The sequence below is a fragment of the Pseudophryne corroboree genome, chromosome 8 (assembly GCF_028390025.1).
Source record: "Pseudophryne corroboree isolate aPseCor3 chromosome 8, aPseCor3.hap2, whole genome shotgun sequence".
NCBI lineage: Eukaryota > Metazoa > Chordata > Amphibia > Anura > Myobatrachidae > Pseudophryne > Pseudophryne corroboree.
The window spans coordinates 83,671,454-83,684,143 of NC_086451.1; the positions used below are offsets into that span (position 1 = coordinate 83,671,454).

Consider the following 12,690-nt stretch of genomic DNA (forward strand, 5'->3'; position numbering starts at 1 on the left):
CTGCTGTGCAATGCCTCCTGACCCGAGACAAAAGCACACGTTCCCCCCTATTATTAGAAGGAGAAAACTGCCTGGGGATCTTGATCATCTGCCTGTTCATCGGAAGATTCTGTTCCAAACTGAGAGCCTCGGCTAAACCAGGATTCACCCTCCCATAGGGAATAGCTTGCCCCGGCCTTGGAGTACAGATTTACTTAACAAGACATGAGAAGGAGGAGGTAAGGGTATAAGAGATACCTAGGGGGGCTCCTCCTATACCGATGGGTGGTATTTACACAAATAAATAAATGCTCTATTTATATAAAGAAAAGTTGTTGCAGGGTTCTCATTCCCCCGTGGCACCCAGGGTCAGTACACTAATAACTGATAGAAGGAAAGCATGAAAAAATAATATAAACAACAAAACTAACATATTGCCTAAGGGAACCCCATTTTACGTTGTTATCCACTATACAACCCCTTCTTAATAAAATATATCCCATAAATACCGCAGAATCCTTTGCTGCTACTAGGTATTATTTCTTAAAGGGATGCAGTCAATTTACCTCCAATCAAAATCCCGACAGCAATGGACCGACGGTCAAAATCCCAACATGGACAAAATACCGACATTAAAAATTCCGACAAGGTCAAAATACCGACATGTAAAATGCTGACATGTCAAAATGCCAACTTGAGTTTTTCATGATGTTTTTTTCATTGAAACTGACTTGTTCATACTTTACCATCCCAGTGGACCTAGAGGGGCAATATAATAGTGTGCCGAGCGCAGCGAGGCACCGTGCCCGAAGCATGGCGAGCGCAGCGAGAGGACGCGGCACTCTTATATGGTGTCCATGTCGACCTATGTTGACATACACACTAAAAAACAATGAAAAACGCATGTCGGTATTTTGACCTTGTCGGTATTTTAAATGTTGGTATTTTGTCCATGTCGGGATTTTGACCTTGTCAGGATTTTGACTGTCGGTCAATTGCTGTCGGGATTTTGATTGGAGGTATTTCATACCGATCCCTTTATTAAATACAAGACGGTGAGATGGTGACTAGGGATTTGTGGGCTGGACTTAAAAGAAAATATGGAAGTGTGTAATGAGGATTTTCTGAAGGGATTTCATAGTAAAGGTTTCTGACATCACGCAAAATTATAACAAATGTTATCACCATCTTCATAGCAGTGCTTCCCAGCCTTTGCTTTGTTATGATACTTTCTAGTAATTCATATTTTCACAAAAACACCAGTGTTAATGGGTGTGGATCATAGGGTCAACCACACTTAAGTCGACAGTGTCTAGGGGGACCACTATTAGTCGACAGTAACTAAGTTGACACCTTAAATAGGTCGACACACACATTAGATCGACATGGCAAAAGGTCAACCTGGTTTTTTTTTTGTTTTTTTAGGGTGTCGTTTTCTTAGTAGAGTGACCGGGAACCCCACTCAGCGCACCGTGTCCCCTCGCATGGCGAGCAAAGGTTACCGTACCCAATTATAGTCCACATGGATCGGAAAGTATGAAAAAGTTCAAAAAATAAAACATTTTTGAAAAACTCATGTCGACCTAGAACATGTAAACCTAGTAACCATGTCGACCAATAGTAGCCAACCTAATGCATGTCGACCTAAGTGTGGTCGACCTAGAGACCAGATACCAGTGTTAATATGTTGTGATAAATAATTGTAGTCCTGCAAAAATATTAATAAAAATTAAATTAAAATATATTTCATATGTAATGCCCACAGTATCTCTCTAACTTCTTCTTTGTGTGTGTGCAAGTTTAATGTCCTTTCTGCTGTTCGGATCAAAACCGTGCTGCTCCCTTCTACAGGCAGCAAGGGCTTCTGGGAGTTCAGGTCAAAAATACTACACAACGGTGCTTCATGCACCAGATCTTTGCTACCCGCACTAAAATTAGGACAACAGAGGCTCTGTGAGGATAAGGGAAGACGAGAGGAATCGGAGGAGACAATAGGAATAAATTAGCAGTGGAATTATTATTTTTAGCTCAAACTAGCACAATCCCAGAATTGATTTTCTGTCTGTTGGATTCAAACCGCTCTCTCAGAAAAAGAATAATAATAATAATAATAATAATAATAATAATAATAATAATAATAAAAAAAGGATAATGCTCCAAAAACCACAAACATGCAGGAATTTTCCATTTGGTGCCAACCGGTTACTAAAATACACTGTTCCAAAACCAGATGAAGAGATCCTCCCATTATTGGCCTCCACTGCAACGGTCTTTGTGCCCAAGTTTCATGTCTAGACTGTCTGCTATTTCTATTCTGTGGCAATTTAATGAATCAGTTACAAACCCAGATGATGTGTTGCTGTCTCATGGGTCAGTAGATCCCAGTTAACATGGGAAGACTTCAAATTCTGTGCATGAGACAAACAATCCATTTATGTGGCAACGATGTCAACCAAAGTCACGTCACATAATATAGTTTGCTTTATTTTCAATGTGACATCCTCCCCATTTTTCCCACACTGCTTTTACAGACAGAGACTGAGTTTGGCAGCCAGATAAAATGTGTTTTGTGTGTTTTCTTTGCACTGACCAATCTCACCCCTCCATCATGCGGGAGAGTCGTGCTGCTGCTGTAGCAGCCATATTTATTTGCCCTACATAGAGGTTTTGAAAATGAGATAATGTTATGTAGGACAGTAATTTAAGACAAGGACTATCAGAAGCATGCTTAAAAAGGTACTCATTTTCTGTTTAAAGAAAAAAACAATCCGTGGGATTACTGTTTTAAAGTGACGAAGAGATAGGACAGCTGAGAGACGTGTTAAACTTCTATAGGTGCCATAGCTTTTAAAGGTATTACCTAACGGTCTGAATGGATGTGCGTTTACTCTTAAAATTTTCCGCTGTCCTACGAGCTCTGTATTTCAGTCTGTGCATGGAGTTGGAGGCATGTAATACATTTGGACAGAGACAGAAAAGTCAGCTCAAGTTCATATTTGAAGCCGACATCAAAGCTCTGATGTTGCTACTGTTCTTCCAATTAGCACTTTTGTTATAGCGAGTGGAGGGATTTGGAACAAAAACAAAGCTTCACTGATGATCTGTCAGTCAGAAACATTTGCTTATTCTAACTGTGCAGTCCTAGTTAAAAAATAAAATGAAAAAAATGATTGGAGGAAATTTATATTTATATATATATACACACACACACACACACACAGTATATATACACTATATATATATATATATATATATACACACACACAGTATATATACACTATATATATATATATATACACACACACACACACACACACAGAGAGAGAGATTGGTGGCCCTCACAGACTGTTGTCACAGAATATAACAGGCAATGACCCTGTCACTTCATTACGATGTATTTGTTCATTTTAACCTGGCAACGGATGAAGTAAACCCAAACATTGCTATGGAGTGATCAGGTCATTGCCCATTCTGTTCTGTGTAAACAGTCTGAGTGCCGGCAATCTATTTTGATTTATGACATACCTTATTGTGGAAGGCACCTGGCGTAGTGATTTTTATAGATTTCTGAGTGCTGAGTATTTTCTACTGATGTATCTATCTCAACGTGCTGTGCAGTGAGAGATGCTCTTCTGCAGATCATTGTTGTAACGGGTGTAGTATGTTATGCCGGTGGTCGGGCTCCCGGCGGCCAGCATATCTGGCAAACTGAAGACCACCCGTTGTAACACATGGTTATTTGAGTTACTGTCACCTCCCTGTCAACTTGTCCATTCTTTACCAACTTCTCTCATTAACAAAGCATATTCACCCACTGAACCGCCGCTCACTGCATGGTTTTGGTTTGTGAACCATTCTCCGTAAACTCTAGAGACTGTTGTGTGTGGAAATCTCAGGAGATTCCAAGACACTAAAACCAGCCTATCTGGCACCAATAATCATTCTATGGTCAAAGCCACTTAGATCAGGTTGGGTACGAAATATCGTCAGTCGTAATGTTGACATTCATCATGTCAGTATGGCTTTGTCAACATTCATCATGTAGACCATGATGAAACGTCGACATTTTAGAATGTAGACATTTCGTCCTAGTGGGCCAGCAGTGATTTTCCTTGTCATGGCGTCTGCAGCAGTGTATTCCAGGTCAGACCTCCCATCCTCCATCGTTCCGCTATCCCCAGCTCTCCCTCGAATGCCTAACCCTAACCCCCCACCACAGCCTAATCCTAACCTCCCACTAATGTTGTCATTCAATGTTGACATTCCACCTGTCAACATTCTGAGAATGTCGACATGTTGCCTGCCAACATCAACATACCTGTTAACATTACTATAGTCGTCCTCTTGACTACATCCCCTTAGATCCTATTCTGATGATAGGCAACAAAGGAGCCCCAAAATGTTGGCTTTTGATATGTGACACCCTGAAATCGATTTTATTCACTGGAAGTCCCCGAGTGCCGCTGTCTTCTTTGTACATGTGTTATTCAACTTACGGAGGGCACTGGGGCACAAATATTCTAAAGTAAATGGAGTATCAGACTATTTTTGCTCACACTATATATATATATATATATATATATACATCCACAGTTAGGGCAGCACTCCCAGTAGAAAATTACATCTGCTCCGGTGCCCTCCAAGGAACCCAAATAGGCCCACAAAATACAACCTGGTATGGCGGCACTCAGATAAATTCACAGCTCAAGGCAGAAGTACAACGTTTCGGAGACTTTATTCACACTCCGTCATCAGGTAAGACAAAAATACAATACACATACCTTAAATAGAATCCCCACCACGAGTGACGCCAGGTGCACGGCTCCGACGAGAGGGCGCCCGCTGATGACATCCGCACTCATCCCGATCACGCTAAGATCCACCTGTGAACCGATGCGTGCTGTCAGAGGGCGGACGCTCATTGATGACGTCCACTCGGGTCCTGCCTGTCCCATAGCAACCACTAGAAACAAAAGCAAAAAACGGGAAATACATTATATTTAAAAACAAAGGAACATGTCGTATCCTGTGTACAGGACACTGCACAACACGCTCACTAGGATAACAGTCAGGCTGAAGATATATAGAAAACAGCAATACTTATCGAAAACAACTACAAAAAAATGCATCAAACTTCAGAGGAGTACATACAAACTCCACATGGATATCAAAAAATATACATAGCGCAATCTACAGAAAGCAATGTAAACCTGGAGTTTCATTAAGACCTCTGGGTGAGAGGGTCCCTAATTGATGAATCCACCGCGCTTCCTTTTGTAAGAGGCGTAGAGATCGATCACCACCTCTAAGCTTGGCTGGTTCATGGTCTATGATGATATATTTAAGGGAGGACAGACTATGGCCAGCGTTCAAAAAGTGCCGTGCCACAGGTTGGTCGCTGTTCCCCGTACTGAGTGCATTACGAATAGCCAATTTATGATTGGCCATGCGTTCTCTCAGGGTGCGATCGGTTTTACCTATATAATTTTTACCACAAGGGCATACAATCATGTAAATTATAAATTTTGTGGTGCATGTTACTCGGTGTTTGATCTCATACTTTCTCCCACTGTGTGGATGTGAGAAAAATTTACCCACCATCAATGCACTACATGTTACACAGTTAAGGCACCTGAAGCATCCCTTTTTGAGACTCATAAAGCTACTTTGCACACTCTGATGGGATTGAAGGCCTGTAATGTCAGTTTTCATGACCCAGTCCCTGATGTTGCGTCCACGAGTATAGCATGGCATGATGGTAGTGTTGCCCAAATTGAGGTCATGGTCAGTGGCAACTATTGGCCATAACCTTTTGGCTGTGTTCATCACTCTACCACTAGCAGTGCTATAATGATTAACCCAGGGCATCCTATTAGATTCTGGTGTGACATTCCTGGAGCGCAGTAGAGACTCCCTGCTGCAGCCCAGTGCTCGATCTTTGGCCGTCAACAGCAAATCCATATCATATCCTCTACTCTTAAATTTAAGGATCATGCCATCTATCTGGATCACTGCTTGTTCACGATCACTGCAAATCCTAATGGCACGCAAAAATTGTGAATAGGGTAACCCAAATTTCAAAGGTCTAGGATGAAAGCTACGTGCATGCAGTAATGTGTTCCTATCTGTTAATTTACTGTAGAGTTCAGTGGAAATTTTTCCACGTTTGATAATCACCTTCACATCTAGATAATTAACAGTATCGGAACTGATAGTGTATGTAAATTTGACCGAATGATCTGATCTGTTGTGTTCTTCTATAAACTGTGAGAGTGCATCTTTGCTCCCTGACCAGATCATGAATAGATCATCGATATATCTCACATAAAACAAGATATGCTCATTGATGGTACAATTATTGAAGAATATATCCTGTTCAACCATAAACATATATGCATTAGCGTACGATGGGGCCACAGAGGACCCCATCGCACAGCCAGATGTTTGCAAATAAAATTTCCCATCAAAGAGAAAAAAATTACATTTCAGAACCATTTCAAGTAATTCCAAGAAAAATTCAATCTCAGGACCTTTATATAGAGCATTACCCATTAATAACCTTCTGACGGCCAATAAGCCCTGGTCATTGGGAATGACTGTATAAAGGCTGGAGATATCGATGCTGCTCAATAGGCTACCAGATCTGACATCACCCAATGCTCGTAACTTATTGAGAAATGTAGTGGTGTCAAGTAAATATCTGGAATGATTGATTACACAAGGCTGGAGTAATGCATCGAGATATGTAGCTACTTTCTGAAATAGACCACCCCGGGCAGAAATGATAGGTCGGCCAGGGGGGTTCACACTATCTTTGTGAATTTTGGGCAATGAGTAAAGCACCGGTGTTACTGGTGATTCAGTTATTAATGCCAACATCAAATCACCAGTAATAATACCAGTGTCCACAGCCTTTTGAAGGGTGTCCCGAAGTTGTTTAGAAAAGATATTGGTAGGATCACCTTTAAGTAATTTATACACACTATGATCACTCAGTTGACGCTCAAGCTCAGCCTTATAAGCGCCAATATCTTGTATCACGATAGCCCCACCTTTGTCAGCGGGGCGTATCGTGATATCAGTGTATGAGGACAGATCACGTAAAGCATCATATTCATGCTTAGTCATATTATTGACCACAGCTTTATTGGCCACCATGGTGTCAGATAACTCAGTGCTCTTAACAGAACTGTCCAGCATACGACTAAAAGTCTAAATAGCAGCACTGTTAGACACTGGATCAAATCGAGATCTTTTCTGTAGTTTCGCCAGTTGAACTGGTAGAGCTTGATGTCCCTGCGAACTAGGCATAGCCTTAGATCCCCTGAAATGTTCATGCAGTTTCAATTTTCTGTTTAAACTGTATTTTTCTATTTCCCATTGCATAGAGTTAAAGCGAACAGTGGGAACAAACGAGAGTCCTTTGGACAGGACTTGGATCTCGGTAGGGGTAAGGGGATGTGAGGAGAGGTTGAAGACTATCTCCTCCCCCGGAGTGGAGGACGCCCTCTCTTGGCACGGCCTCGTTCTTTTACATTGGCCTCCCCTCCTCGTCCATCTCCTCCTCTGCCACCTCCCCGGCGGGTTCGAGCCCCTAAAGGGGACCTCATTCCTTGCGTATGACCATCACTCTGTCCTTCCACATCGCTGTGGGATGCACCTTCTTGAGAAGAATCAGACTGCCATAATTGTTTGTAGTTACGCTGTCTGAATGTGCGCATGCGGTCATTGCGAGTACTGCTGGCCCATTGATATACTCGATTCCGGTCATAATCAGCATTGACCGTCACCAGCTTTTGTTTTTTGAATTGAATCAGGTCACGTTTGTAGATAGATATTTGATTATTCAATTTCTCATACCAGTTCATTTTGGTGTCAGCTACCAAAGTGGCTTTATGTTGTACTTCAAATGCCTTGATTTTATCACGGGATACAGACAGTTCTCTGGCCGATTCTTCTATGACCAGAAGTAATAAATCAAAACTGCATTTATTCAACACGGCTATCCATTTTTTACAGAATGCCGTGTTGTACCGGCCTATTGTAGGTGAATTCTTAATTCGGAAGCCGCGGGGGATTTTTTTATCCTTGTAGTAATCACTGAGCGTAATGCCATGATATAAAAAATCAATCTCTTTTTGTCGCAGTCTCAACAATTCTCTGTATAGAAACTCAGTGGGTTGTGCATCAACGTCATCCTTAAGTTGCTGTGCAAACAATATAGATTCAGCCTCCGTATCCGTGAATGTGAGCGTGGTGCCCTGTGTCAGTAACGCCAGGTTCACAGTCCCAATACCAACATCATCCATATTGGTATTTCCCTCAGCCATGCTGACTGAAACTGATGCGTGTTAGGAGAATGTCCACTTGTAACACAATGGGTGCTAAAGCCCAGATGCCCCTGTTTCTGCGACCCAGGGGATCTACACACATCCACAGTTAGGGCAGCACTCCCAGTAGAAAATTACATCTGCTCCGGTGCCCTCCAAGGAACCCAAATAGGCCCACAAAATACAACCTGGTATGGCGGCACTCAGATAAATTCACAGCTCAAGGCAGAAGTACAACGTTTCGGAGACTTTATTCACACTCGGTTCACAGGTGGATCTTAGCGTGATCGGGATGAGTGCGGATGTCATCAGCGGGCGCCCTCTCGTCGGAGCCGTGCACCTGGCGTCACTCGTGGTGGGGATTCTATTTAAGGTATGTGTATTGTATTTTTGTCTTACCTGATGACGGAGTGTGAATAAAGTCTCCGAAACGTTGTACTTCTGCCTTGAGCTGTGAATTTATCTGAGTGCCGCCATACCAGGTTGTATTTTGTGGGCCTATTTGGGTTCCTTGGAGGGCACCGGAGCAGATGTAATTTTCTACTGGGAGTGCTGCCCTAACTGTGGATGTGTGTAGATCCCCTGGGTCGCAGAAACAGGGGCATCTGGGCTTTAGCACCCATTGTGTTACAAGTGGACATTCTCCTAACACGCATCAGTTTCAGTCAGCATGGCTGAGGGAAATACCAATATGGATGATGTTGGTATTGGGACTGTGAACCTGGCGTTACTGACACAGGGCACCACGCTCACATTCACGGATACGGAGGCTGAATCTATATTGTTTGCACAGCAACTTAAGGATGACGTTGATGCACAACCCACTGAGTTTCTATACAGAGAATTGTTGAGACTGCGACAAAAAGAGATTGATTTTTTATATCATGGCATTACGCTCAGTGATTACTACAAGGATAAAAAAATCCCCCGCGGCTTCCGAATTAAGAATTCACCTACAATAGGCCGGTACAACACGGCATTCTGTAAAAAATGGATAGCCGTGTTGAATAAATGCAGTTTTGATTTATTACTTCTGGTCATAGAAGAATCGGCCAGAGAACTGTCTGTATCCCGTGATAAAATCAAGGCATTTGAAGTACAACATAAAGCCACTTTGGTAGCTGACACCAAAATGAACTGGTATGAGAAATTGAATAATCAAATATCTATCTACAAACGTGACCTGATTCAATTCAAAAAACAAAAGCTGGTGACGGTCAATGCTGATTATGACCGGAATCGAGTATATCAATGGGCCAGCAGTACTCGCAATGACCGCATGCGCACATTCAGACAGCGTAACTACAAACAATTATGGCAGTCTGATTCTTCTCAAGAAGGTGCATCCCACAGCGATGTGGAAGGACAGAGTGATGGTCATACGCAAGGAATGAGGTCCCCTTTAGGGGCTCGAACCCGCCGGGGAGGTGGCAGAGGAGGAGATGGACGAGGAGGGGAGGCCAATGTAAAAGAACGAGGCCGTGCCAAGAGAGGGCGTCCTCCACTCCGGGGGAGGAGATAGTCTTCAACCTCTCCTCACATCCCCTTACCCCTACCGAGATCCAAGTCCTGTCCAAAGGACTCTCGTTTGTTCCCACTGTTCGCTTTAACTCTATGCAATGGGAAATAGAAAAATACAGTTTAAACAGAAAATTGAAACTGCATGAACATTTCAGGGGATCTAAGGCTATGCCTAGTTCGCAGGGACATCAAGCTCTACCAGTTCAACTGGCGAAACTACAGAAAAGATCTCGATTTGATCCAGTGTCTAACAGTGCTGCTATTAAGACTTTTAGTCGTATGCTGGACAGTTCTGTTAAGAGCACTGAGTTATCTGACACCATGGTGGCCAATAAAGCTGTGGTCAATAATATGACTAAGCATGAATATGATGCTTTACGTGATCTGTCCTCATACACTGATATCACGATACGCCCCGCTGACAAAGGTGGGGCTATCGTGATACAAGATATTGGCGCTTATAAGGCTGAGCTTGAGCGTCAACTGAGTGATCATAGTGTGTATAAATTACTTAAAGGTGATCCTACCAATATCTTTTCTAAACAACTTCGGGACACCCTTCAAAAGGCTGTGGACACTGGTATTATTACTGGTGATTTGATGTTGGCATTAATAACTGAATCACCAGTAACACCGGTGCTTTACTCATTGCCCAAAATTCACAAAGATAGTGTGAACCCCCCTGGCCGACCTATCATTTCTGCCCGGGGTGGTCTATTTCAGAAAGTAGCTACATATCTCGATGCATTACTCCAGCCTTGTGTAATCAATCATTCCAGATATTTACTTGACACCACTACATTTCTCAATAAGTTACGAGCATTGGGTGATGTCAGATCTGGTAGCCTATTGAGCAGCATCGATATCTCCAGCCTTTATACAGTCATTCCCAATGACCAGGGCTTATTGGCCGTCAGAAGGTTATTAATGGGTAATGCTCTATATAAAGGTCCTGAGATTGAATTTTTCTTGGAATTACTTGAAATGGTTCTGAAATGTAATTTTTTTCTCTTTGATGGGAAATTTTATTTGCAAACATCTGGCTGTGCGATGGGGTCCTCTGTGGCCCCATCGTACGCTAATGCATATATGTTTATGGTTGAACAGGATATATTCTTCAATAATTGTACCATCAATGAGCATATCTTGTTTTATGTGAGATATATCGATGATCTATTCATGATCTGGTCAGGGAGCAAAGATGCACTCTCACAGTTTATAGAAGAACACAACAGATCAGATCATTCGGTCAAATTTACATACACTATCAGTTCCGATACTGTTAATTATCTAGATGTGAAGGTGATTATCAAACGTGGAAAAATTTCCACTGAACTCTACAGTAAATTAACAGATAGGAACACATTACTGCATGCACGTAGCTTTCATCCTAGACCTTTGAAATTTGGGTTACCCTATTCACAATTTTTGCGTGCCATTAGGATTTGCAGTGATCGTGAACAAGCAGTGATCCAGATAGATGGCATGATCCTTAAATTTAAGAGTAGAGGATATGATATGGATTTGCTGTTGACGGCCAAAGATCGAGCACTGGGCTGCAGCAGGGAGTCTCTACTGCGCTCCAGGAATGTCACACCAGAATCTAATAGGATGCCCTGGGTTAATCATTATAGCACTGCTAGTGGTAGAGTGATGAACACAGCCAAAAGGTTATGGCCAATAGTTGCCACTGACCATGACCTCAATTTGGGCAACACTACCATCATGCCATGCTATACTCGTGGACGCAACATCAGGGACTGGGTCATGAAAACTGACATTACAGGCCTTCAATCCCATCAGAGTGTGCAAAGTAGCTTTATGAGTCTCAAAAAGGGATGCTTCAGGTGCCTTAACTGTGTAACATGTAGTGCATTGATGGTGGGTAAATTTTTCTCACATCCACACAGTGGGAGAAAGTATGAGATCAAACACCGAGTAACATGCACCACAAAATTTATAATTTACATGATTGTATGCCCTTGTGGTAAAAATTATATAGGTAAAACCGATCGCACCCTGAGAGAACGCATGGCCAATCATAAATTGGCTATTCGTAATGCACTCAGTACGGGGAACAGCGACCAACCTGTGGCACGGCACTTTTTGAACGCTGGCCATAGTCTGTCCTCCCTTAAATATATCATCATAGACCATGAACCAGCCAAGCTTAGAGGTGGTGATCGATCTCTACGCCTCTTACAAAAGGAAGCGCGGTGGATTCATCAATTAGGGACCCTCTCACCCAGAGGTCTTAATGAAACTCCAGGTTTACATTGCTTTCTGTAGATTGCGCTATGTATATTTTTTGATATCCATGTGGAGTTTGTATGTACTCCTCTGAAGTTTGATGCATTTTTTTGTAGTTGTTTTCGATAAGTATTGCTGTTTTCTATATATCTTCAGCCTGACTGTTATCCTAGTGAGCGTGTTGTGCAGTGTCCTGTACACAGGATACGACATGTTCCTTTGTTTTTAAATATAATGTATTTCCCGTTTTTTGCTTTTGTTTCTAGTGGTTGCTATGGGACAGGCAGGACCCGAGTGGACGTCATCAATGAGCGTCCGCCCTCTGACAGCACGCATCGGTTCACAGGTGGATCTTAGCGTGATCGGGATGAGTGCGGATGTCATCAGCGGGCGCCCTCTCGTCGGAGCCGTGCACCTGGCGTCACTCGTGGTGGGGATTCTATTTAAGGTATGTGTATTGTATTTTTGTCTTACCTGATGACGGAGTGTGAATAAAGTCTCCGAAACGTTGTACTTCTGCCTTGAGCTGTGAATTTATCTGAGTGCCGCCATACCAGGTTGTATATATATATATATATATATATATATATATATACACACACACATACAT

General features: G+C 42.5%; 1 protein-coding gene across 1 annotated transcript in view; it reads right to left on the reverse strand.

Moving 5' to 3' along the window:
* MED27 (mediator complex subunit 27) overlaps window positions 1–12,690 on the reverse strand; it is a 499,272-nt gene that overhangs the window by 240,794 nt on the left and 245,788 nt on the right. The window lies entirely within an intron of this gene.